General features: G+C 45.7%; 1 protein-coding gene and 1 pseudogene across 1 annotated transcript in view; both read right to left on the bottom strand.

Moving 5' to 3' along the window:
- Positions 1–26,278, bottom strand: part of LOC147718299 (nicotinamide N-methyltransferase-like) — a 203,232-nt gene that overhangs the window by 159,013 nt on the left and 17,941 nt on the right. The gene's annotated exons all lie outside the window — the stretch shown is intronic.
- Positions 5,238–8,258, bottom strand: LOC147718300 (putative cation-transporting ATPase 13A4 pseudogene; annotated as a pseudogene).

Below are 26,278 nucleotides of genomic sequence, written 5' to 3'. Positions count from 1 at the left end.
TTTTTACATGCCCTTGCACCCTCCTTCTTGCCTATCATAGCCATTGTACTGCCACTAACCTCCTGCTTACCATGCATGGTCTTCTGTGCTGCCACGGCCCCCCCCAAATTCAATGCATGATCAGCTAGCTGCCCCTGACCCTCTCCCACCGTCCCTTAATGGTCTGTGAGTATGCAATTACAGTCTCACTGTTGCTCTCCTGTCTTGCTTCTAGTGGCCCTCCTGACTGACCTCCATGGTCATCTTGCTACTCCTGCCCCCTTGCCCGAGACCTCTGTTTCCATGTCCAGATCCCTATTACCTCCCTCTTGTATTGTTTGTTCCATTGTAATGCCCCTGAACCGGCACTCTCACCCTTTGTTGTCTGTTAAGATGCAGTTTTCTCTCCTGTCTGTCCATTATGGTCAGCTAGCTACCACTGCCTCTTTCCCCTCTGTTCTCTGTTGTCCATGTGCATGTGCATGGTCCTGTCCCCCCTCTATTGCTTTCTATGGATTGTTGTGCTGCACTCGCGTCCCGCATGTCCTATATCATGTATTTTGCTGCTGCAAACCCGGATGCCTGCCCTGTAGGGTCAGTTTGGTGCTCCTCTCCATGTCCCTCCTGTCCTCTGTTATCCGAATCCATGTCCCTACCCCAATTCCTTCTGTTTTCCATGATCCAATGTACCATACTTGCTAACATTTTTAACTTGGTAAGAGGGAGCTTTTGAATAAAAATGTGGGGTATTGATTTTCCCCTTTGACTTACTTTGAAAAAGAGGAATTTGTAGACAGAAGACAGATCAAATAAAGCCGGTTTTGGCTTAAAAACATTGAACATTTGCTGGCTGAATCAAGTCTGTTGGAAGTATTGTTGTACAACCATTGCCTCTTTATTCTGCCACAAGAGTCTATTATATTGCGACAGCCTCTCTTGCCAGTCCTGTATTGTTGGTTTGTTGTCCCTGCCCCCCTTTCCACTGCCATCCATAGTCTGTTCTGCTGCCAGTGCCCTTCCTGCCTGCCCAGTGTGGTCAAATTTTGCTTCTGCGCCATCCTACCTGCCTTCAATTTTCAGAGTCTGTGCCCCTGGCCTCTGCCTCTCAACAGTATCCTAATGAACAACTAGATTGCTAGCATTCTATGTTTATTACAAAAGTGTCATCAGTGATGTCATGAGTGATGTCACTGACCATGTCATGAGTGATGTAATATGTGATGTCATTAGCAATTCATTGCGGGCGTGCGAGTTATAGTTAGCTGAACTAACTATAATGGGGGAATTTCAATGGTTTGGTATGAGTGAAATGTCCAGCTAACTATAAAATGCATGAAACCTATGGTTTTTAACGTAAACGAATGGTTGAAACTAGGAAGTGTTGGTAGTCATTGTGTTGCTCAGTTAAAAGGAGAAGGAGAAAAAATAGAAAAATTGTATAAGAGGGTATAGAAGGAACACTGTGGAGTTACTTTAAGCAGTCTGTACGGTGCAGAGGCAGGGAGTTTGAATGTTGCGTTGGCTGTGGAATTCACATTCGCAGAACAACAGTGGACGGTATTGTGGCAAGGTTGCGTAGGCTCTGGAATGTCTGTTGGGAAAACAATGTGCCATATTGAGACAAGCAGTGTGCAGCGTGCATACACAGGTAGTGTGAATGTTGCGTAGGCCATGGAAATCATGTCTGCAAAACAACAAACTGCGCTATTACAGTAGTGTTCACTAGGCTGTGGAAATTGGATCACTGACATAATATCGAGGGACATAATATCGACTACCAAAAATATCGGCGACAAAATATCGACAGACAGAATATCGACTTTAAAGGTAAGTACAAAAATATTGAGTAAAAAATATAGTTTACAAAAATATAGTTTGTAAAAATATCGACTTTATAAAAAACAATGTTAAATTAAATAAATGTTACAAATTATTTACTAAAATATACTTAAAATATGTAATTACCTTATAATAATTAAATATTTAATTAAAGTTAAAAAAATGTTACAATCATATTTGTTACATCATATATATATATAGTAACATAATATAATAAAAAAATATCCAATATTATTACCGTAGGATATCGGAAGTGTAAAATTACTATTCCCACTCCAGAGAGTGCAACAGTAGATAAGGCGTTGGATAGCGTAGAGGTAAAAATTACTATTCCCACTACAGAGAGTGCAACAGTAGGGAAAGTGTTGGATAGCATAGGGGTAAAAATTACTATTCCCACTCTAGATAGTGCAACAGTAGGGAAAGCGTTGGGTAGCGCAGGGGTAAAAATTACTATTCCAACTCCAGAGGCTGCAATAGTAGGGAAAGGGTTGGATAGCGTAGGTGTAAAAATTACTATTCCCACTCCAAAGAGTACAACAGTAGGGAAAGCGTTGGATAGCGTAGAGGTAAAAATTACTATTCCCACTCCAGAGAGTGCAACAGTAAGGAAAGCATTAGATAGCGTAGGGGTAAAAATTACTATTCTCACTCCAGAGTGTGCAACAGTAGGGAAAGCGTTGGATAGCGTAGGAGGTAAAAATTACTATTCCCACACCAGAGAGTGCAACAGTAGGGAAAGGGTTGGATAGCGTAGGGGTAAAAATTACTGTTCCCACTGCAGAGAGTGCAACAGTAGGGAAAGCGTTTGATAGCGTAGGGGTAAAAATTACTATTCCCACTCCAAAGAGTGCAACAGTGGAGAAAGCGTTGGATTGCGTAGGGGTAAAAATTACTATTCCCACTCCAAAGAGTGCAACAGTGGGGAAAGTAGATACTTCATATATTATTTAAAAAAATATATATAAATTAATATCTATAAAAATATTAATTAAAAGTAATTACCAATTTAATATAATATAAAAAATAATTATTTACAAATACTAATTTAATTTAATCATTACAATTAGTTATCTAGTGAAACTAATAATTACAAATTAACAATTAATTAATTTGTAATTAAAAACTTACTTAACAATTAAAATCTAATAAATACCCCCAAAAAATAACATATGTAATTAGTTATAATTAAATTACTTCCCACCCTATTCCCCTATAAACCCACAACCCACTACAGAAAATAAATTAGTTACATTAACATAATTATCAATTAATCAATTAAATAAAATTAATTGTCAATTAAAATGTTAATTATAAAATAAAAATTAATTAACAATTAATTATAAACAAATACCAATAAATAAATGTACATATTTAATTCATTATCCTTAAATTACTTCCCACCCTACTCCCCTATAAACCCACAACCCCCTACATAAATTAAATTAAATTAACATAATTATCAATTAATCAATTAAATAAAATTAATTGGCAATTAAAATGTCATTCATTACAGAATAAACATTATTTAACAATTAATTATAAACTAATACCAATAAATAAATTTACATATTTAATTAATTATAATTAAATTACTTCCCACCCTATTCCCCTATAAACCCACAACTCGCTACAGAATTAAATTGCTCAAAATTTAAATAACATTAAATTCATTAATTAAATTACATTATAACATAAATAAACACTTTTAACACCTAAAATACACTATACAAATGTGATATTATTAAATGTTCGATATTTTTATTAACATATATTTTGTACTTCGATATTTTGACTATCTATATTTTAAAATTCGATATTACATCACTGACCTTCAAAACGATATTTTTGATGTCTATATTCTGTCCATTCGATATTCTGTCCAGCCTAAATTTTTACTCGATATTATGTCTATTCGATATTTTGTAGTCGATATTTTGTCTGTTTACCATGGAAATCATATGGGGAAAACACAATGCGCTGAATTGCGGCCTTCCTTCATTCATAATGCAGAGTAATGTTTACTTATAAAGTGGCGCTCACTTTTATCTCAGATAGTGTCACTTTGTTAGTGGAAATGTAATATTATGTTTATTTTATTTTATTTATTTATAGAGTTTTATATAGCGTTGGCTAGACCCGAAGGTATCAGAGCACTTTACATGAGAATCAACAATGTAACAGAAAAAGATCAACAATTACACAATGCATCAAAAAATAGGCAGTACAATTAGGAGAGGAGAGAAAGGAGAGAGAACAGTAGTGGAGGGGGCAGTGGAGGTGAGAAAGGGAGGATAATGGAAGAGACAACAAGGAGAGACAAAAGGGGTAGGTCATGAACAAAGAGGGAATCCACGGTCCATCTTTCCTATAGCTAAAAAAGGTAGCTCCATTGGGCATCAGACAAAATAGTTCAGTCTCAATACATTGAGAGAGGAGAGAAGGAGAAACATAAATAGAGGGAGGATGCTGTAAGAGACAACAGGAGAGACAAAAAGAAGTCTGTCTAAAGATCAACTGGGTAGGTGACTTCGAAGAAGGGAATACCCGGTCTGTCTCCCCTATAGCTAAACGAGGTAGCTCCATCGGGCATCAGACAAAATAGCTGGATCTCAATTGATGAGGGAAAATTCATAGATAAACAGGGAGGTGACTAAGGGTCAAGACAGGTGAGGGCAAAGGTCAGTAGCAGGAAAGTGGAGAAGAGTAGAGTGGAGAGGACATGCTTTGTGGCACACCGCCAGGTTCCATGTCATATCATGCACCCTCTCTGTCGCTGGTTCACAACTCATTGGCTATGTTTCTTGGGAGGGTGAGGGGCCAGCACTAATCCCTTGAACTAAGGTCCCTGTTGTACGGCTGTTGCGCTCCCCGCTCCCCTCAACAGTTCACAGTGCCCGTCTTGATGTTTTCATGGTGATCACCGGTCCTTCCCCTCTCCGCCAGCCTCCTTAAACTTCACCAATCAGAGACCCCTCTCCTTGGCGGAACCTGCTTTGGAGCTGCTGAGTTCTCCGCCGATCACTGGTCGCCGTCCAGGAAGTCTCTTGTAGGATTCCATGCAGCTAGGTGTTGGGTTTCTCTTTGTCAGCACATGCCAATTTCTGTCAAATGCTGTGTTGCAATACATTCCATCATCATTATATTTTATTTGGGTTATAAGCCCATAAAAGTACATACACCAATGCAGACAAATGCCAGGCAAAATTTCATTTATTCCATAAAAATAAATACGGAATAACTCACTCCCAATAATACATTAGTAAAATAATTAAAAAACATAAAAAAACATCCAGGCCATGTGGTCTAAGGTGTCAGGTGCAAATCTACAAACAAAAAAACCCTCTTAAAATGTAATGTGAATAAAGAATAAGAGACTCCTTAGGTACTGTCAACTAATTAGTGTATATATTCCGTTTTCAATCTATCTCTGTTACAGGTGAATCGGGATAGATGGTTTCGTTTATCGGTTGCCACTTTGGAGCCCTTTCCAGGAGTTGTTGCAGCTTCCGGCATTGACTTTTGGATTTGCAGTTAACCTCCTTCTTTATCCAGACACAGAGGGCTCGGTTCACAATGATTGCTTCCTCAACCACGTAGCATACAAATAAGTGGATGACCACAGAGATGAACAAGTCAAACCTCCAACGAGTGGGAACGCAGACGAGCTGTGTTAGAATGTAAGTCTTTCGAAGTCACCAAAAATCAGGAAAATACACATTGTAGTCAGTCCAATCAGTAGCAGCGAGAATAGATAGTTTGTATACAGAGGTTTTCTGAAGGGCTTCCCTTTGGCGAACACAAACGCTGCAATGATAAGGGTTCCCTCATACAGTGGAAATAAGGTGGTGCCTTCATAGCTCCGATACGCTGACCTCTTAACGTTCAGGTTTCCAGTTAGACAAGCACTATGTATATTTGTTGCATTATACCATGGTTGCTGTAGAAGTGATGCATAGAAAACGACCTGTATGAATAAAGTAAAGAGTGCATGCAGACGTATCGACAGGACAAAAGGGGGTGACATCAGTCACTGTGTTGGTCTGTTTGGAGATAACTTTGAGGTGGCACCATTCAGACTTATTGTTAAGCACACCCCTGTTGTGATCGCCATATCAACAATGAGGTACCGGAACCTTCAAAAGAGTCCACAGTGCCAGTTGCGTAGAACTTGGTTGATCAGGGTTGTAGCAGGGTACATGGTCATGAACTTAAACACCACAAATGAGGTCACAAGAGCACAGCACCCCTCCTTGATGACTTCAGAAACACATTTGATATTCGAGGTTCGCGATGTGAAGGGCGAAACCATTGACGCTTCTTGTTCTGAAAGCGAGATACCAACGTAAGCCATTCAAAGGGCCCCAAGGTCGTTGGCACCATCTCCATACATTCCCACAAAGTGATCTAATTTCATCAGTTCCTCAACCAAGCTTGCTTTCTCCCGAGGGGACATCCTGGCAAAGATGACTACGTTCAGCAGAAATTTTGGGAGCAGACTGTAGAAATGCTGTAGTATAACTTGATATGTTTTTCCATCCATGGCAAAGTAGTAATTTCCCAACTGCATTGCGTAGCTGAATGTTTCTTCACTGCTGATGAATATCTCTTCTACTCCGTCCATCTTGCTCTTCTGATCATTCACCACTCGTAGGGTGATGGATGGCAGGCTGGAGCCTTCGGGCCCAAAGGCAGTTACCAGGATCTGTCTGCTAGACTTAGGGATCAATCCAGAACATTTTGCAACAGTAAGTGCTGTTTGAAGGTTGTCACCTGTGACCATTACTGTACTGATTCTCACCTCCAAGAGTTACGGCAGCACCGGCTTCATCTCCGGCTTCAGCTGGTTTCCCATCACCAGCATCCCAAGACGTTCCAAGTTAGAATCACCATCTCCCCTTGCTAAACTGCGCAGTTTAGGATGCATCTCTGATGGCAGAGCCTTGTACGCCAATCCAATGACTCGGAACCCTTGCATAGTGTAAATCTGGAGTTCACTGAAAATATGGAAGGAACTGTCTCAGGTCTGCAGAAGTTTATCACATTCTCTGGTGCTCCTTTCATGAAGACCAGACCCTGGTCACCCCCAAACACCTGTGTGACAACCAACATCCTCTATAGGCGGGAGGAAAATGGAAACTGATGCAAGATGGCGAGGCCTTCTACAGGAACCTTGGTGGCCTTCGGTCCTGGCTTGAAAATTAATGATGTTCGCTTCTCAACGATGTCTTCACTAATAATCTGATCATCAACCTCCAAAAAAGTGCCTTCAAACATCTTGAGGTCCAGCAAATCCCCTTGAAGTTTCCCATCGATGACCATCAGAGAGTGGCAGCTGTCAAGGGCTCCCAAGACCTGCCCCCAGGGCAAGGTTGCGCCAGAGCTGAAATTGTAAACTGCCTGAAAACTGTTCTCTCTGGAGGGGATGAGTCCCGACAGATCCCACAGATCAAGGGCATCTTCTGTTAAAGCACCTGTCTTGTCTAAGCATACAATTTTGGCTTGTCCCCATAAATTGATCAGCTGAGGGCTTTTTTGGGCACACATGACACCCACAGCTAAAGCAGCCAGGAGAGAGGGTGGCACTGCGACGGTCATCACAGAGTTCCCCATGAGTATTGCTTCCCAGGTGGGTTTACCTGCTCTGCGGTATATCCCAATTGTGTAAATCAATGCCAGGAGGCCGAATACAGCAAGACATATGATAAATTGGACTGCGTCTCAGTGAAGTTTGAAGTTGACAGGCCTGGAATATAGAATGGACATCACCAGATCACATTTTGCTGTGTTGATCCCAGTTTCAGAACCACAGCCCTCGCGAGGCCAAAACCAGATGCCTTGCTCTGGATGGAGTTGGTGCCACAGAACAGGATGCACCTCTTATAATCTTCTCCGCTGTACCCCTTCCAGAGCACAGAGCTGTCTGCATCAGGTAATGGCATCTTTGTAACTGGAACACTCTCCCCTGCAAGCATGCCTTCATCTACAATGCAACACCCAATAATGAGTACAACATCGCATTGCAAATAAAGCTTGTTTCCAGTCAATATAATCACAACTCCAGGGACTAAATTGTGCAATTCCACCTCTTTGTACTCTACGGTGACGATGGCGCTATTGTTCACCGCAACTAAGTTATGCAGGTTAACTGATTGCTTCCGTAGGTCATAGGTAGTGACTATGAGAGAAACTAGAGTCATAAAGATGATGAAACCAGGAATTACATAGTTTCCAAGGTACAACCAAAGAGCCATAGCAACAGCTTGGAACAAGTAATAGGTATTTAGAACCTCTTTGAAGAGCAGTTTCCAAACTGGGACTACCTTAACTTCAATAGCATTGGGTTCACATATCATATGGCTGTGAACCATCGACAGTAGAAGTTTTACCAGCCATTCCCTTCCCCCGCGAATTCGGAGGGACATCTGATTGGGTGACATGTTTCAAGGAGGACCTTCCCAAGCTTAATGTTCATTAACTGTGAAGCATTAAAAATAAAAATTATGGCAGCTGGTCCCTCCCCTTCTGGGGAACACCATGGACATTGTATTGACTAAAGTCTTCCGAGTATGAGTTTACTCCTTATTGGATGGGAATGGTTCACTGTTGTCAGCCATTTTGATTGATTTATTGATTGATTTTGAAATTTATATAGCGCTCAAATGTCCATGGGCGACTAGGCGCTGCAACAGAGGAATCTGACAATACTAAATGAAGGAAAGGATTTAGTTTGAGAAAAGCCAAAGCAAAAGCCAAAAACAAACAAACCCCCCCTCTCCCTTTTGCGTTGATGCTGCCACTAATGATAATATACAATCCAGAAGGAGCATACCAAGTCCATCAAAACACCTGCCTACCCCACATTCCAACCACCTATCCAATTGGTGGGGAGGCCCCCTCCGGCGGCAGGTCTAGGTCCAGCCCACGATAGTCCGCCCATCTTTTCCAAATCTTGAAATGTTAACGGGGGCATCCCCTAGCAATAAATATCGGCAGCTCGAGTCCCAAGCAAAAGTCCATGCCATTTTTCCACGCAGCCAATGGCGAAGCTTGAGGTGCCTTTCCCACCCTGGCTATGTCCCTTTTTGCCAGTGTGAGGCCCAGCAGTAACAGGTGATGCTTGTATCAATTGCCCCAATCACGTGCAGCAAAGCCAATCTCGGCGTGCGTGGGAACTTCCATGCCAACACCTCGGACAAGCAGGAGAGCACCCCCAGACAGTATGTAGAAGTGTACCCTCATCCGTCTCACAGCGGAGACAATCAGGGGAGACAATCATTCCCGCCTTCCACAATCGCTCTCGGTTGAAGTAAGTACGTTGCGGATATTTGAACTATACCAGGCGTAAGCGGGTGGAGATGGCAGCCCCTGTGGGCTCGCCAGTGCTTCAGCCCAGTCCTCTTCCTCCAGGTTGCCCAAATCACCCCCCCCTACGCAGTCCTGAGTCTGTGTAGGTCAGTGAAGCAGTGGTGAACCAATGTCTGATAAATGCATGAAATTTTCTGGTCAGGTAGTTCCCCCCTAAACACCTTGCCCTCTAATGGGCTAAAGTCACGAAGGGACTCCAAGTCGGTCAGGTGAGGTGTCTATGCATGCCTAAACTGTAGGTATTTAAAGAAGTGGGACAGTGGCATCCCATATGTATCTTGCAGGTTTTGGAAGGATTTCAGTGTAAGACCTGACATTACGTCCCCTAGGGAGGAGATTCCTATAGAGTCCCAGCCCCGGAAGCCCTGCAGCACATACAGACGGTGGAGACGTCCATTCCCCCAGAGAGAAGTCTCTCATGTCAATACATTCCACCACCCTATCCTGCTCAGAGCCCGCCTCCAGATGGGGAACACCACCTGTGTGGTGGAGGGAAGGCATCGTCATAACGACTCAGAGTACAGCAGCGTATGTAAGGACCCAGAGCCCATCAGGTGCCACTTGACCGCGTAGGCCGGGTCCCCCGGTCACCGTACCACCACTAATTGAGAACGAGTAGGTGCACCGCCTGATAGTAGGAGAGAACATCAGAGGTAGCCAGTCTTCCAGTGTAGGAGGAAAGGAAGCATGTGCGCAAGGCCACCCGTGTGATCCCCCCCTCCCACAGGAACCCACCTAGCGCCGAGTTGACATGTTGGAACCAGTGGGGTGAAATCTGGTAGGAGTGGTTTTATAGTTGGTACAGTAGGCGAGGGAGCGCTACCATTTTAAAGATGGCCGACCTGCCATAGATCGTCAGAGGCATGCGGGACCACACCTTCAAATCATCGCACGTACGGTCCCATACCAGGGTCAGGTTTTGATCTCGAGAAGCAGCTGCTGCATCCGATAGGTATACCCCTAGGTATTTTATCCTCCCAGACACCAGTTGGAGGGCTGAGGCCAAGGCTCCCACCTGCTGCACCCTGACCCAGGACCCACAGTGTAGATTTTCCCAGATTCATGTGGAGTCTGGAGGTTTCACCGAAAATCTGTAGCATACGTAGCAGCCGGGGCCCGGATCTATCCAAATCAGTAAGGAATAACAGGACATCATCCGCATAGAGTGCTATTTCATCAGTGAGGCCTGTCGTCCACCTGAAGCCCTTAACCACTTCCATGCTAATGACAAGGTCAACTCGTCATGGGCTTTACCTGCCCTGCGCTTATGACGAGTTGACCTTGTCACAAACAATGGGGTTCGTAAATGATCAGCGCCCAGCGGGAAAACCCTTAGCAGCCAAGGTGTTAAGTTGGGCATCAATGCGCACCCATGCCGCCAAGGGCTCCATGGCGATTGCGAACAGGTATGGGGAGAGGGATAGCCCTGTTGCATGCCCCGTCGGACCCAAAAGGAGCGAGAAATTGCTCCCCCCACTCGTACTGATGCCGTGAGGTCTGTGTATAGCAGCTGCAGGTAAGCCAGGAAGGGTGGGCCAAAATTAACGTGCCGCATCAAGGCAAACAAGTAAACCCAGCTCAGGGAATCGAAGGCCTTGTCGATATCTGCTAAAAAAAGAGCTGTCTGCTCCCCAATCTCTCCCATGCCGATATCGCAACATGCGTGTGTCTAATTTTGTGGCGAGTCCCCCTCAGAGGCATAAACCCGGCCTGGTCTAGATGGACCAAGTCAGTGATGTGTGGTTTGAGCCTGTTGGCCAAGTCCTTAGCCAGGACTTTGGCTTCGGTATTAAGCAAGGAGATTGGGCAGCAGGACGCATGACTCTCGGGGGGTCTGTCTGGCTTAAGAAATACCACCACCTCTGCGTGCCTCCAATCTGGGGGAAGTAGGCCACTTTTACACGCCTCCTGCACAACTGGTCGGAGAGGTGGGCCCAATTGCACAAAAAACCACCTGATAAATTTGCACGGAACGCCATTGGGACCGGGGGCCTTTCCGGGGTTCAGCCCTCCCAGGGCCACTCCCCATTCATTATCTGACAGGGGTCTATCTAACTGCTCCCGCACGTTGTCTGAGACGGTCCACAGGGGAAGGTCATCAATGAACCATTGGATAATGTCTTCCGCAAGGCATTCCTTGGGCGCATACAGATCCTCGCAGTATGCCGCAAAGCTCTCCACTATTGCCGGAGGCTCAAGAATGGGCACCCCCCTCTGGATCCAGTATTCGGGGTAACAGCTGGGCATGTAGAGTGCCCGGGCACAAGCGGTGGAACATCTTGCTTGATTTATCCCCCCACTGATATACCCGGCTCCGCGTGGCTAACCAAGCCTGTCGTGCTTCGTCCATCAGTATCGCTGTATACCACTGCTTAGCTAACACAAGCTGACTTGTAGCAGGTCCCCTGCCTGCCTCCCGACCCCTATGCATCAGTGCTGCCATGTCTGCCTCCTGGTGCACCAAGTCCTGTTGCCCCTCCCTTTGTGCCGCTGTGCACCAGGAGATCTCAACGCCCCGCAGCGTGGGTTTTAGTGTCTCCCAAAGGGTAGCTGGGGATTCTACTGACCCTATATTGGACACTAGGTAGTGATCTATTTCTTTGGTCAAGTGCTCCCTATACTCTTCCTTCCGCAATTGCCACCCCGACATCTGCCACCTAAAGGGCTGCCTGCCCGGTCCTATTCAGAACGTAAGAGCTACTGGTAAATGATGTGACAAAGCTCTGGGCAGAATTGTGGCAGATAGTACCGTTTGTGCCATCCCCCGTGAACAAAAACATAGTCCAGCCTGGAACATTAGTCATGCACTGTGGAGAAGTAGGTATATTCCCTGCGTGGGCCATGCATGTGACTCCATACATCGATCCAGTCTAGTCCTGTGGCCAGGGCATGAAGTTTAGTGGGAGGGCCACCTGCCCCATCGGTCGCCCCGCTCCTCCACCTGTCGCAACCCAGCTCTATCACATCGTTTCAGTCCCCTCCCACCACAGACAGTGTATCTGGCATGCCACCCTAGAGTGACATGAGTCTCTCCACCAGGGACCACTGTAGCGGCGGTGGAGCGTAAAGAAACCTAAGGTCAACATGTCCCCCCAACTCTACCCTGCACTATAATATATTGACCCTATATGTCCGACCAGAGTTTCTTGTGTGTATAGGGGACCCTGCGGTGAATCTGGATCACAACCCCCCGCGAGCCCAGTGTGAACCCCGAGTGGAATACCTGATGGAACCAAATGCGTTGCAGGCATAAAACTTTTGTGCCAAGCAAGTGGGTCTCCTGGAGTCTGGTATTCTTGGCCAACTGAAGGACCACCCCTCGCTTTACCTTATCCAAAACACTGCGCACATTCCAGCTAATTATGCGCAGGAAGCCAGGGGCTACCTGGCCTCCCCCCTCCGCGCTAGACATGGTGGAGAATCTCTACTCATACTACAGGTGTCTCTGTGACTCAGCATGCAAAGAGCATGGCAAATAATCAGCATCAATACTCAGTCAAATAATCCCATCACCCCCATGCCCCCTGCCATCCCCCCTACTCCCCTCACCCCGTACCTCACAAACAAGGAGGCACCTGTCAGATCGTAGCCTAGTCCCAACTGGGGGACAAGGACCACCCCCTCCAATGGATCCCAAAATAACAACCCACAACTTTGGGACTTCACTCCCACTTACCCACTTCTGTGGGGCCAGGCTACCAGCCCTGAAATAAGACTAGCCTAACTAGACAACCCTACATAGAATACATAGATAAAGATTGCAGTAGTCTCAAGTATCATTCCCCTACTAGTTGTTGCTCCGGTGACGGATCCTTCTGCCGGAGCGTGGAGCCAGATCGAGATCTATGCCTGGATCGTGATCTCCTATTACATCGTTGCTGGCCCTGGAGGCCTCCGTGGACCACCCCGCTCTATGAAGAATCTGAATCCCTTCCCGCCGGCTTATGGACTCGCACTCTCACTGTTCATCTGTCCACTTGGAAACATCCTCTGGGCAGTCGAAGAACAGCGTGCAAGACCTGTAGATGACCCTCAGCCGAGCCGGGTATAGCAGGGAGTATTGAAGCTTGAGGCCCCAAAGGCGTGCTTTAGCTGCAAGGAAGGATGATCCTTGCTGCTGCACCAGGCGTGTATAGTCTGGAAAATAAGTATGGTCGCATTGTCGCAGGTGAGGGAGGGCTTGGCCCTTGCCTGCTTCAGGATGGTGTCACGATCTGAATATTTCAGAAATTTGGTGATGATTGGCCGTGGGAGTGCCTGGGGGGGGTTTCTGCAACAGAGCCCTGTGAGCCCGCTCCACAACAAAGCAATGAGAGAGCGCATCTGGGGGGAGCCAGCCCTCCAGCCCCTGGGTCAGAAATCGCTCCACGTTATCGCCCTCGCAGACCTCCGGGAATACCACAAAGCATAGGTTATTCCACCGAGCCCGCCCTTTGGCATCCTCGACGCACAGAGCCAGACCCTTCTAGATTTTTTCCATGTCTGCTACCTTCTTCTTTGGTATGGAAACGTCATCCTCCACCTTCGAAATGCGGGTCTCCGTCCCGGTGATGCGCTCAAATGCATTCCTCAGGTCCTGACGAAGCAACATGACATCCGATCCCACTGCCCCGATCTTGGCACCTAACATGTCCCTGGACTGGGTAAATGCCGCTAGTAGTACTGCATTATCTGGGACCTGGTTATGCGACACTGCTGCCCCGGTCGCTGTGCTCGCCTCTGTGAACTTGTCGATGGTATCCTGCTTGGTGTGGCCCCCACCTACTTGATCCTTTGTCATCGTGGCACAACTGGTGACTCCGATCTGTAGAGCCACCTCCAGTGGGCTAGACGCAACAATCAGCACAGGGATCTTGATACGTTTCAGAAATGGCTGACCGAGAGGCTTGATGATCTTGCTCCATTTTCTACGCCTCGTTCATCTACCAAGCGTAGTTCGGCTCCTTGGTTCTCAGAGTCACTTGCTTTGGCTCGGCATAACTGCAAGTTAGCCGAAAGACTCTGGCGGAAGCAATACGATGCGGAAGCCAAGTCCGCCTATAAATCATCCATCAAGTCCTATCATGCCGATATTCTGGAAGCAAAAAAGAACTATTTTGCCAACAGAATTGATTCAGCATCAAGCTCCTGTAAAGAAATCTTTATCATCGTTAAGGAGTTTGTCTCTCCTAAATCCAGCACAGTGCAGCACACGTTTTCTGAACCTTGGGTAAAGGAGCTGGCTATTTTCTTCACTACTAAAATTAAACTGATTCAAGAATCTTTCCCTCCCTCTGTTCCCAGCTCATCTCTCACCGATTGCAATCCATCGTCCTTTTCATCTGATTCCTGCCCCGTCTTATCGGAGTTTCCAGTTCTATTGGAATCTGCTTCTCTGGATCTTCTACTTAGGATTAAATCAGGCTCCCCATTGGACCCCTGTCCGGCGACCTTTCTAGCCAGCAACGCCAAGATTCTGAACTCGTTAATCAATCCTGTTCTTAATCTGTCTCTGACAAGTGGCACTGTCCCGCCGGTCTGGAAGAAGGCAATGGTTGTTCCACTCTTGAAAAAACCTGGCCTTGATCCGGAGAAACATGCCAACTACAGACCCATATCTCTCCTGCCCAGTATAGCTAAGATCGTCGAGAAGCACGTCCACTCTGTGCTCTCCTCCTTCCTTGAAGACCATGGGTTACTCCACCCTACCCAGTCAGGCTTCCGCTCCAATTTGAGCACTGAGACTGCTCTACTGGAAGTGAATGAAGCCATCAAGGAAGCTCTCGACTCAGGTGGAAGAGCTATGCAGATGATGTTGGATCTGTGGGCGGCCTTCGACACCGTCCCTCATGAGGCACTCTTGAGGAGACTTTACGAGATTGGTCTCAGAGGGACGGTGTTGAGCTGGCTGAGATCTTACCTAGCGGGTCGTCGACAAGTGGTCTGGGCCCCCCCGTACTCTGCAGAGGTGCCGCCGATGGATGTTGGAGTCCCACAAGGGTCGGTGCTTAGCCCGACCCTCTTTAACATCTTTATGACTCCATTGGCGGTACTGGCGGAGTCTCTGGGTGCCCAGATCATATCATCCGCTGACGACACCCAGCTTCTCTTCACCTATAAAAAGGGTATGGAGTTTGACGGGGAGAGCATTCGCGGCTGCCTTGGGGCTGTCTTCGACTGGTTTCGGCAAAGCGGCCTCAAGTGCAACCCCGATAAATCCGAGGTGCTCTTCTTTGGCTGTCAGGTAGACCCGCCTTGGCAGGAATGGTGGCCAGTGAGTATGTCACCCTCTTCTTCTTCTTCCACAGTTGATAAAAAACCTTGGGATTAAAATTGACAACACCCTATCACTGAAATCCCAAATTACAGGTCTTACCAGTAGTTGTTTTGGTCTGTTAAAAATGCTGCGCAAATTCCTTCCTCTGCTCCCTTTGGTCCACAGGAAGCTGACGGTACAGGCTTTAATTTGTTCCAGGCTCGATTACTCCAATGTCCTCTACCTTGGTTTGCCAGACTACCTCCTGCACAAACTTCAGGTAGTACAGAATTCCGCGGCAAGGGCCATTTTTGGCCTTCCCCGGCATGCTAGGGCATCGGAGTTGCTTCTTTCCCTTCACTGGCTTCCTGTCAGTAAGCGGATTACATTTAAGGCTCTTACATTGGCCCATAAGGCACTCCATTCGGTAGGTGCCTATTATATTCAGAAACGGCTTTCTCTCTATAAGCCCACTCGATCTCTTAGATCTGAATTTCTTGGCCTGGCAACTGTTCCACCCAATAGGAAAGTCAGGATAGGTGGACGCTCGTTTAAACCTCTCGCCCCTAAACTGTGGAACTCCCTTCCCGTCGAGCTGCGCCGCATTCCCAATCTGCTGGCCTTTAGAAAGGCCTTGAAAACATGGCTTTACAGTCAAAAACTGGTATGTCCCCTGTTTCCTTATCTCTCTTTTCAGCCATGGGTCAGAAAGCGCCGGGACACTCCTTGGAGTAGCTGTGCGCTATATAAGACACCCATTAACATAACATAACACAGGAGCCAGGCAGGGAGTTTCCTAGTCCAGTGAACACACACCCAAGAGCTTCTAGTGGGCCGTGTCCATCGCAGGAGGCCACAGAGACTATCTCCAAAGCACCACTGCCCCAGGTCTGTATGGCCACACCCCACTCCTCTGTGTCCACTAATGCAGGAGAGTGTCCCCAGCCAGGTCCTAATCACAGCCCGTGGCCCCCCGCACACCATCGGTAGGCCCAGCTGCAGCTGAAAGGAGGGCCCCAGCACAGTCACCGCCCCACAGTGAAGTCCTTAACGGACAGGCCTCATGTGCAGCCGCTGTCCCAACGCTTAAGGGGACCCCCATCGCAGGAACACAGAGCCCCTCCACTATCCACCACCGCAGAGGCCCGATCCGGCTGCCGAGCTCACACAGAGCTGTGGCCGATGTCCACCAAAGAAAGATAGTTGATGGGGAGGGGGGAGAAAGGAAGGCGCTCCCCACTCTATGTAGGCCCGCTCTAGCCCACTGCGCCACACCGGGGACCAAGCCTCTTGCCTCCTCCTCCCGGGGCACCACAAGATGGCGGCGGGGTCACTTTTGTGCAATCTGTTCTGAAATCCAAGTTCCTTGGCTCTCTATTATTGGGATCCAGGGGATTGTGTCCAAGACCACCAGCACCTTCATACTTCTAAACTATAGGGACTTCATTACTGGTTCGGGCAGAGTAGCCTTAATCCCCTTTTCTAGTTTGATTACTGTATTTATGTGGGCAGCCCTGCACGGAACAGAAACCCTGTATATTAGACTTATTACAAAGGCAATCTCTATATAGCTGAACAACAATGTTTGAAGATAATAGAGAGGAACTGCTGTGTGATTTGTTCAATACTGACAAAAGTGTTGCCCGTCCACCAGCACCCACCATTAAGAATGATAGTCTCAAGAGCAAGTTCATCCGCCTTGAGAAACTACGCAACAAGAACTTGCTAAATGGCGGGACGGTGCTACACTTAAAAAATACCTAGAGAACAAACGCATCCCCAGGGGATTGTAAATTCTTATTTTCCCCAACTATGAGGATCTTGAATCTGACCTCTTGGGGCAATGGGAGGAGGGACTGCACATGGCATCATTTAAAATGATGGATATCCTGATTCTTAATTCAGAAAGGAGAGGCAAAAAGATAAGAGAAGAAATGTTGGCCTTAGAAAAGGAATTCAGTGAGGCAAACTTACCTAATGTAACTCAAAAAAACTATGACATTTTGAAAAAGGAACTGGCTGCCTACCAACTATATCTTAAAGGCAAACAACAACAAAAAATAGAGAGAGACCATAGTGATTATTAGAGGGGACGTATATTTACGTTTGCCCGTAAATTTGATGATGCAGTAGTTAAAAGTACCTCAGTCCCAGTCACTGTGATACGAGCACCAAGCATCTCATCGAGCAGCATATCTGTTTCATCCGTCTCCTTGATAGATTATTATCCAGGGGAGGAAACTAGTACGTCCACCCTTAGCCTTAATCCAGCGTCTGATTTTTTAAAAGAGGTACAGAGGTACCGCTTAGGGAACAAAAAATGAGGGCTAAGCGAAAAACCAGGAGGGGTGGCAAGAAACACAAGGTCCATCACCAAGGCAAAAATGGGCAACAACAAGTAGGTCTTAGTACTCAGATTGTGAACCATGACATGGGCAGTACAGTAGGCTCTGCTGATGAAAACAATGTTAATGTGAATAATTTGTCGTCAAAACAATTTACTGATCTGGAAACCTCTATTTTGTGTAAAGGTTTGAATTTTTGAGTAACAGACAAACAGTCAATGGGAAATGTACATGTGGACTTATTTATTTTCACTCGCAAACTAAAATTAAGAAATATTTTGCAGAACATTCTGATGTCCGTGTTCCTGCTCACAAGGAAATGTGTGTATCTGAATTTACAATTGCAGAACTTGACATTTCACACACAATAGCTACATTGGATGATCAGGAACAGTTGGGGGACTTGGTCACATATGCATGAAATCTTGATGTCTATGAAGACACCACAATTTACAGTGGACTTAAAAATTGCTCCAAATTTATACCACCTAGTCCTAAAACCGTTATCAATGAATTTTCGGCAATGGTTACGCAAGATTTGTACAAATTAGAGGATACACATCCTTAAATTATCAGTAAGTCTGACAAACTTTTTCTTCAGACCATTCGTGATGACCCGTCCTTGGTCGTCCGTGAGGCGGACAAGGGCGGGAACATCGTCATCATGGATTTCCAGGACTACTCTAATGAGATACATAGACAGTTAAGTGAATCGACCTGCTATGCTAGGTTACGGTCAAATCTGATTAAGGATATCGAAAGCACCATTAATGCCAGATTAGTTGAGTGGAAAGAATCAGGACTAATATCAGATCCTGAATACAGATATTTAATGGCAGAAATCTCAAGTTTTCCCTGCATTTATGCACTCCCTAAGGTGCACAAGGGTGGTGCCTTTCCTCCGGGTAGGCCCATTATATCAGGCAATGGGGGCCCAACCGAGCACTTAGCTGAATATGTGGATTCCTTTCTTCAACCCTTTGTACGAAATCTACCCTCCTACGTGCAAGAAAGTAGGGAGCTTCTTTGCAAACTAGAAGATGTGGTATGGGAAGAGGAACTTTTTTCACGTTCGTAACCATGGACGTAGAAAGCCTATATACCTGTATAGAACTGAGGAATGGGATTAGGTCTTTGAAACACTTTCTCTACAAACGTAATGCATGCCATCTTGAATATACCCAGATGCTGCTGACCATGTCAGAGCTGATATTAACGCAAAATGTCTTCTCACCTGAAGACAATTGGTATCTACCAAAACAGGGCACAGCCATGGGCTCCAGGTTTGCTTCATCTTATGCAAATCTGTTTATGGGTCTGTATGAGATGGAGCATGCCTGGGACAGTGGCGCTGAAAAATGGATGGATGAAATAATTTTCTACGTCCGCTATAATGATGAGATCTTCCTTATTTGGAACGGTAGTGTTGATGGATTAACTGAATTTTTCCATTATCTGAACAGCAATGATTGTAATATCAAATTGACCATCAACCACTCAATAAAGAAGATTATATTCCTAGATTTAAAACTGTATATAAAAGATGGTGTCATCCAAAGTGACATGTATAAAAAACCGACTTCGTGTAATAGCGTATTGCAGGCGACCAGTTTCCACCCTAGAAACAGAATAGCAGCCATTCCGTATGGCGAAATGATACGCGCACGTTGCAATTGCAGTGAAGATGTTAACTTTGATAGGACTATTGAAAGAATGAAGAATGACTTTTCAATAAGAGGCTATGCAAAAGGTGATATCATGAAAGCCAGAAAAAAGAAACGATGTGAAACAATGGTCAAACAACCCAACATGAATACAAACGCTTCTGGAAATTAATGTGATTACATAACAGAATATGGTATGTACAGTAACCATATTTATAACATCTTAAGGAAACACTGGCATCTCCTACAATCTGACACACTCCTAGCAGATATCGTCTCAGACGAACCTAGAGTTGTCTACAAAAAAGAACAACAATCAAAAATATTCTTTGCCCTAGCTATGTGAAACCACCCAAACAACGAGTTTCCACCTGGTTACCGGAGAAACCAACAGGATTTTTTGTATGTGGCAATTGCTCAGTATGAAAATATGGGATTAACAAGATGGAGAGCTTTAACTACAATAGCCCCAAGAAACATGTTATTACCACATTTATAAATTGTGATATAACTTTTGTTGTATTTTTGATTATCTGTCATTGTAATATGATTTATGTGGGCAGTAGCATTAGATGCTTAAAAATAAGAATTCAGGAACATCTTAGAAACATCAGACATAATGACATACGCAGTCCGGTGGCACAACATATTTTGGAATGCCATCCCTTGGAAAAAGAGATTAGGTTTCATGCAATTGATAGTGCCTCCCTAAACACTCGGGGTGGGGATAAGACAACATATCTCAGGCAATTAGAGGTACGTTGGATTTGCAGATTGAGATCGGCGAACCATGGCTTAAACATAAACAATGAGTTTCATCACTTTCTGTAGAATGATGTACCTTTAGGATTTATAAGTCTGCAAAACTAGTTTTTTTTGTGTGTTTTTGTTACACTTCGACTGACTTGATCCTGAGTAATATACGATCTGATAATTATATCTTTTTCTCGCTGGGTTGATGCGTGATAATGCCTAGACTCGGGCCATAAGGGTGTGTTACTTATATGGCTCATGAAGATATTTGCTTAGTTTGGACCATTCAGTAATGGCCAACGCTAATGATTCTGCATTGAGAGTGCAGTAATGCCTGTTGTGCTCGATTATTACGAAACCCTCATCTGTTAGACCGTTCTAAGATGGCGGTCCACTTTTTGAAAGCAATATGCGTTCTATATCTGAGCGAGATCTTTGTAGGCGGTGGTCGATATATATTTCAATTATCTACTCCCTACCAGTAGGCAATGCAACATTGGTGACTCCATATTACACATGTGTTCCAGACTTATGGAGTTTGATTTTTATAATATCTCTATTTATGTTGACCATTCCAAGATGGCAGATTTTGTTCATAAATCATATACGTCATCATGGGTCGACTAATATCTAGGTTAATTGACAAATTATTCCGATAATTGGTTGTTAGTGATTGACCTGTGAGGTATATAAACACATGGTTTAAAAAGTTTTTTCGAACCAGATGTCCAGACGCTTAACTACATGCTGACACTCTTTTTGCGGTGAGCAATCGTTAAAAAAGGAGTTCTGTCTTGGTTTAAGAAGCCTGGCTTGCTCAGTGATATCTTTGTATATTTATTAAACTATTGAGTCTATAAATATACTGATTTGAACTCTTAACATAATTGTGAGATTGATTGGTAGCACTTAGGAATACCGTAAGATGGCTGCCATTTTTGTGAGTTTTGTATTTTAGCGGCAACTATGACTGCTTGCTGCTACATTGATTTACATGATTATGAATACTTTGTTTGCAAGTCCATCTAGATTAGCAATAGGATCATCCAAAAGATTATTCTTCTTTCTTATTTTGTGGTGGTAACAGACGTTGTTTTTTCCTATTTGCGTATATTTTATAAATCCGTTATCAATATCGACAGCTTGTTTTAGAAAGGGGTACATCATGTTCGGGGGTTCACTTACGTTATGACCCTTGATCATCGAACATACCCATATAGGTTGTCAAATTAAAAAATGTTGTTTCAGTTATCAGCTTGTGATAGAACGCTATCTCTTTGGATGTATTTTGCCTAGGCCAAGATGGCCGCTAACCTGTTGTAGAAATATGCGCATCATGTTTAAGAGACTTCATAAGTTGAGTGTTCTGAATATAGATTTTACCTACACAGGATGCTCATCTGATTAATTTTAAAGGCAGTAGACGGTGGTTAAACACTATCTATACACATTAATTTGATTCATTAGTTGGATTGAGCGCGCAACATATTTTTTTATAATTTTTTTTTCTTAGGTTAAACGCACTTATCACTGTTTGCTGAACATACACTTCACAACAGTTTTTTTCCTCTTCTTTTTTTTTTCTTAGGCTTTTACTTTCTATAAACCATCACAATTTGAACTATTCGCACTGTGGAACCATAACGGTTTCTTCGTTCCATGAAGTAAGTAATAAAAATGGAAATGCGCTGCTTATAGATACGGTAACGTAAGACAGACCTACACAAACGAGATATATAATTGTTGCAAATAGAAACTTAATCCCATGTTCTGTTACTCTATCATGGGATCAATAGTTGGTGACATAGAACAATATAAACTTGAGGACTCGGGCAGCTAATACATGGCCACAAATAAAGGAAGCATTAATTTGTTGCTCTTGATGTATCTGTTATTTCTTCATTTCCAAACCATATATACTGAGTGTCAAACATACACTATTTGTTTACAGATGACCTGAATCTTCATGTGTGAAGACTAACGAGAAGCTTTGCCTTATAAAGAATTTTGACAAAGGTATCTTCTTAGTATATAAAAAATGTAATTGCATTTGAACTAATATGTTTGACTTTTTTAAAGAAATCTGACAAGGTATTTGTTAAGCACATAAAAAGTACAATTGCATTTGAACTATTTTTATAAAATTCTCAACCGAAAGATATGTCATTAAACCTATAAAAGCAACATCGCTAGATATTTGTTGTTAATACTGAATAATTGTTTCAATGATGGTTACATTAGTTTCTTAGTTTCTTCTCCCTTGAATAGGTGTGTAATACTACTCTTTGATGTGGATAAATTGTTATTGGATCTTTTGTCTGGTTTTTCTATTGCTCATATAAATATGAGTTGAAATGTGCATAGATTGCTTGTAAATACGTTGCAACTTTTCATATGTAAATATTTTATGTTTTGTATTTTTAATGTAGCCCTGAAGAAGTCTGGTTTTGGACGAAACGCGTTGGCTATTGATTTTAATCATCATTTGTGAATAAAGAATCTCTTTTGTTGAAGAACATGACTTTGGAATTTTCGGGAGAACGACCAGAAGAATAATTGAATTTTGTGAATAACAATGTTAAAACTGCATTAATATTGCATTAACATTTGAAGGGTGCAGCATCACTTTTGTGCAAACAAGATGGCAGCCGCCCTCCCGGGGCCTCACCTGTCCAGCGAGGTAGGCACGGTGGACCAGTTGTCTCCGGAGCTCAGGGGGCCGCCCGCTACAGCCCCGGGTCTACAAGTGCCACCACTCTGGAGGGGGAAGAGGGGATACACCGCCGTCACTGTGTCTGCGGGTGTCTGGGGCTCCTCAAAATGGCAGCCGCTCCCTTAGGGCCACCCCGAAGGACCAACACCACAGCCTGGGTGTCCTTGGTCTCCTCTCGGCTCACCCGCCAGCAGCTGCGGCTCCACCTCCCTCCGTGCCGCAGTCACCAGGGGTTACACCAGCACAGGGGCACCGGGTAACCAAGAGTCTCGCCCCTGACGGCCCCACTTCTGCAGCTGCGTCAACCTCCAGACACACGCCGCCGGCCAGGCAAATCACAGGAAGCCCCGGCTCTCTCCAGACCTAGTCCCGTTGGGCCAGCCCTCCATGCCGGATCACTGCGAGCACCACCGGTGCCGATGTCAAGCACCAACCGCTGTTGGATGTTCACCCGGATACTCAGTGAACTCCCGAGGATAAGCCTCTTCACTCTAGGCGTCTAGAGGCAGGATAGTGAAACAGGATTCTGGTCGGCTGGTCAGAGTGCACTCACAGCATGACCGCAATTGTCGCTGGCCAAGCCACGCCCCCAAGTTGCACAGTTTTTAATGGCTAGAGGGACCCCTATGCATCAGTGCTGCCATGTCTGCCTCCTGGTGCACCAAGTCCTGTTGCCCCTCCCTTTGTGCCGCTGTGCACCAGGAGATCTCAACGCCCCGCAGCGTGGGTTTTAGTGTCTCCCAAAGGGTAGCTGGGGATTCTACTGACCCTATATTGGACACTAGGTAGTGATCTATTTCTTTGGTCAAGTGCTCCCTATACTCTTCCTTCCGCAATTGCCACCCCGACATCTGCCACCTAAAGGGCTGCCTGCCCGGTCCTATTCAGAACGTAAGAGCTACTGGTAAATGATGTGACAAAGCTCTGGGCAGAATTGTGGCAGATAGTACCGTTTGTGCCATCCCCCGTGAACAAAAACATAGTCCAGCCTGGAACATTAGTCATGCACTGTGGAGAAGTAGGTATATTCCCTGCGTGGGCCATGCATGTGACTCCATACATCGATCCAGTCTAGTCCTGTGGCCAGGGCATGAAGTTTAGTGGGAGGGCCACCTGCCCCATCGGTCGCCCCGCTCCTCCACCTGTCGCAACCCAGCTCTATCACATCGTTTCAGTCCCCTCCCACCACAGACAGTGTATCTGGCATGCCACCCTAGAGTGACATGAGTCTCTCCACCAGGGACCACTGTAGCGGCGGTGGAGCGTAAAGAAACCTAAGGTCAACATGTCCCCCCAACTCTACCCTGCACTATAATATATTGACCCTATATGTCCGACCAGAGTTTCTTGTGTGTATAGGGGACCCTGCGGTGAATCTGGATCACAACCCCCCGCGAGCCCAGTGTGAACCCCGAGTGGAATACCTGATGGAACCAAATGCGTTGCAGGCATAAAACTTTTGTGCCAAGCAAGTGGGTCTCCTGGAGTCTGGTATTCTTGGCCAACTGAAGGACCACCCCTCGCTTTACCTTATCCAAAACACTGCGCACATTCCAGCTAATTATGCGCAGGAAGCCAGGGGCTACCTGGCCTCCCCCCTCCGCGCTAGACATGGTGGAGAATCTCTACTCATACTACAGGTGTCTCTGTGACTCAGCATGCAAAGAGCATGGCAAATAATCAGCATCAATACTCAGTCAAATAATCCCATCACCCCCATGCCCCCTGCCATCCCCCCTACTCCCCTCACCCCGTACCTCACAAACAAGGAGGCACCTGTCAGATCGTAGCCTAGTCCCAACTGGGGGACAAGGACCACCCCCTCCAATGGATCCCAAAATAACAACCCACAACTTTGGGACTTCACTCCCACTTACCCACTTCTGTGGGGCCAGGCTACCAGCCCTGAAATAAGACTAGCCTAACTAGACAACCCTACATAGAATACATAGATAAAGATTGCAGTAGTCTCAAGTATCATTCCCCTACTAGTTGTTGCTCCGGTGACGGATCCTTCTGCCGGAGCGTGGAGCCAGATCGAGATCTATGCCTGGATCGTGATCTCCTATTACATCGTTGCTGGCCCTGGAGGCCTCCGTGGACCACCCCGCTCTATGAAGAATCTGAATCCCTTCCCGCCGGCTTATGGACTCGCACTCTCACTGTTCATCTGTCCACTTGGAAACATCCTCTGGGCAGTCGAAGAACAGCGTGCAAGACCTGTAGATGACCCTCAGCCGAGCCGGGTATAGCAGGGAGTATTGAAGCTTGAGGCCCCAAAGGCGTGCTTTAGCTGCAAGGAAGGATGATCCTTGCTGCTGCACCAGGCGTGTATAGTCTGGAAAATAAGTATGGTCGCATTGTCGCAGGTGAGGGAGGGCTTGGCCCTTGCCTGCTTCAGGATGGTGTCACGATCTGAATATTTCAGAAATTTGGTGATGATTGGCCGTGGGAGTGCCTGGGGGGGGTTTCTGCAACAGAGCCCTGTGAGCCCGCTCCACAACAAAGCAATGAGAGAGCGCATCTGGGGGGAGCCAGCCCTCCAGCCCCTGGGTCAGAAATCGCTCCACGTTATCGGCCTCGCAGACCTCCGGGAATACCACAAAGCATAGGTTATTCCACCGAGCCCGCCCTTTGGCATCCTCGACGCACAGAGCCAGACCCTTCTAGATTTTTTCCATGTCTGCTACCTTCTTCTTTGGTATGGAAACGTCATCCTCCACCTTCGAAATGCGGGTCTCCGTCCCGGTGATGCGCTCAAATGCATTCCTCAGGTCCTGACGAAGCAACATGACATCCGATCCCACTGCCCCGATCTTGGCACCTAACATGTCCCTGGACTGGGTAAATGCCGCTAGTAGTACTGCATTGTCTGGGACCTGGTTATGCGACACTGCTGCCCCGGTCGCTGTGCTCGCCTCTGTGAACTTGTCGATGGTATCCTGCTTGGTGTGGCCCCCACCTACTTGATCCTTTGTCATCGTGGCACAACTGGTGACTCCGATCTGTAGAGCCACCTCCAGTGGGCTAGACGCAACAATCAGCACAGGGATCTTGATACGTTTCAGAAATGGCTGACCGAGAGGCTTGATGATCTTGCTCCATTTTCTACGCCTCGTTCATCTACCAAGCGTAGTTCGGCTCCTTGGTTCTCAGAGTCACTTGCTTTGGCTCGGCATAACTGCAAGTTAGCCGAAAGACTCTGGCGGAAGCAATACGATGTAGAAGCCAAGTCCGCCTATAAATCATCCATCAAGTCCTATCATGCCGATATTCTGGAAGCAAAAAAGAACTATTTTGCCAACAGAATTGATTCAGCATCAAGCTCCTGTAAAGAAATCTTTATCATCGTTAAGGAGTTTGTCTCTCCTAAATCCAGCAC

Source organism: Lissotriton vulgaris, chromosome 4_1, assembly GCF_964263255.1.
Source record: "Lissotriton vulgaris chromosome 4_1, aLisVul1.2, whole genome shotgun sequence".
NCBI lineage: Eukaryota > Metazoa > Chordata > Amphibia > Caudata > Salamandridae > Lissotriton > Lissotriton vulgaris.
This window is presented reverse-complemented; position numbering and strand designations above follow the sequence as displayed.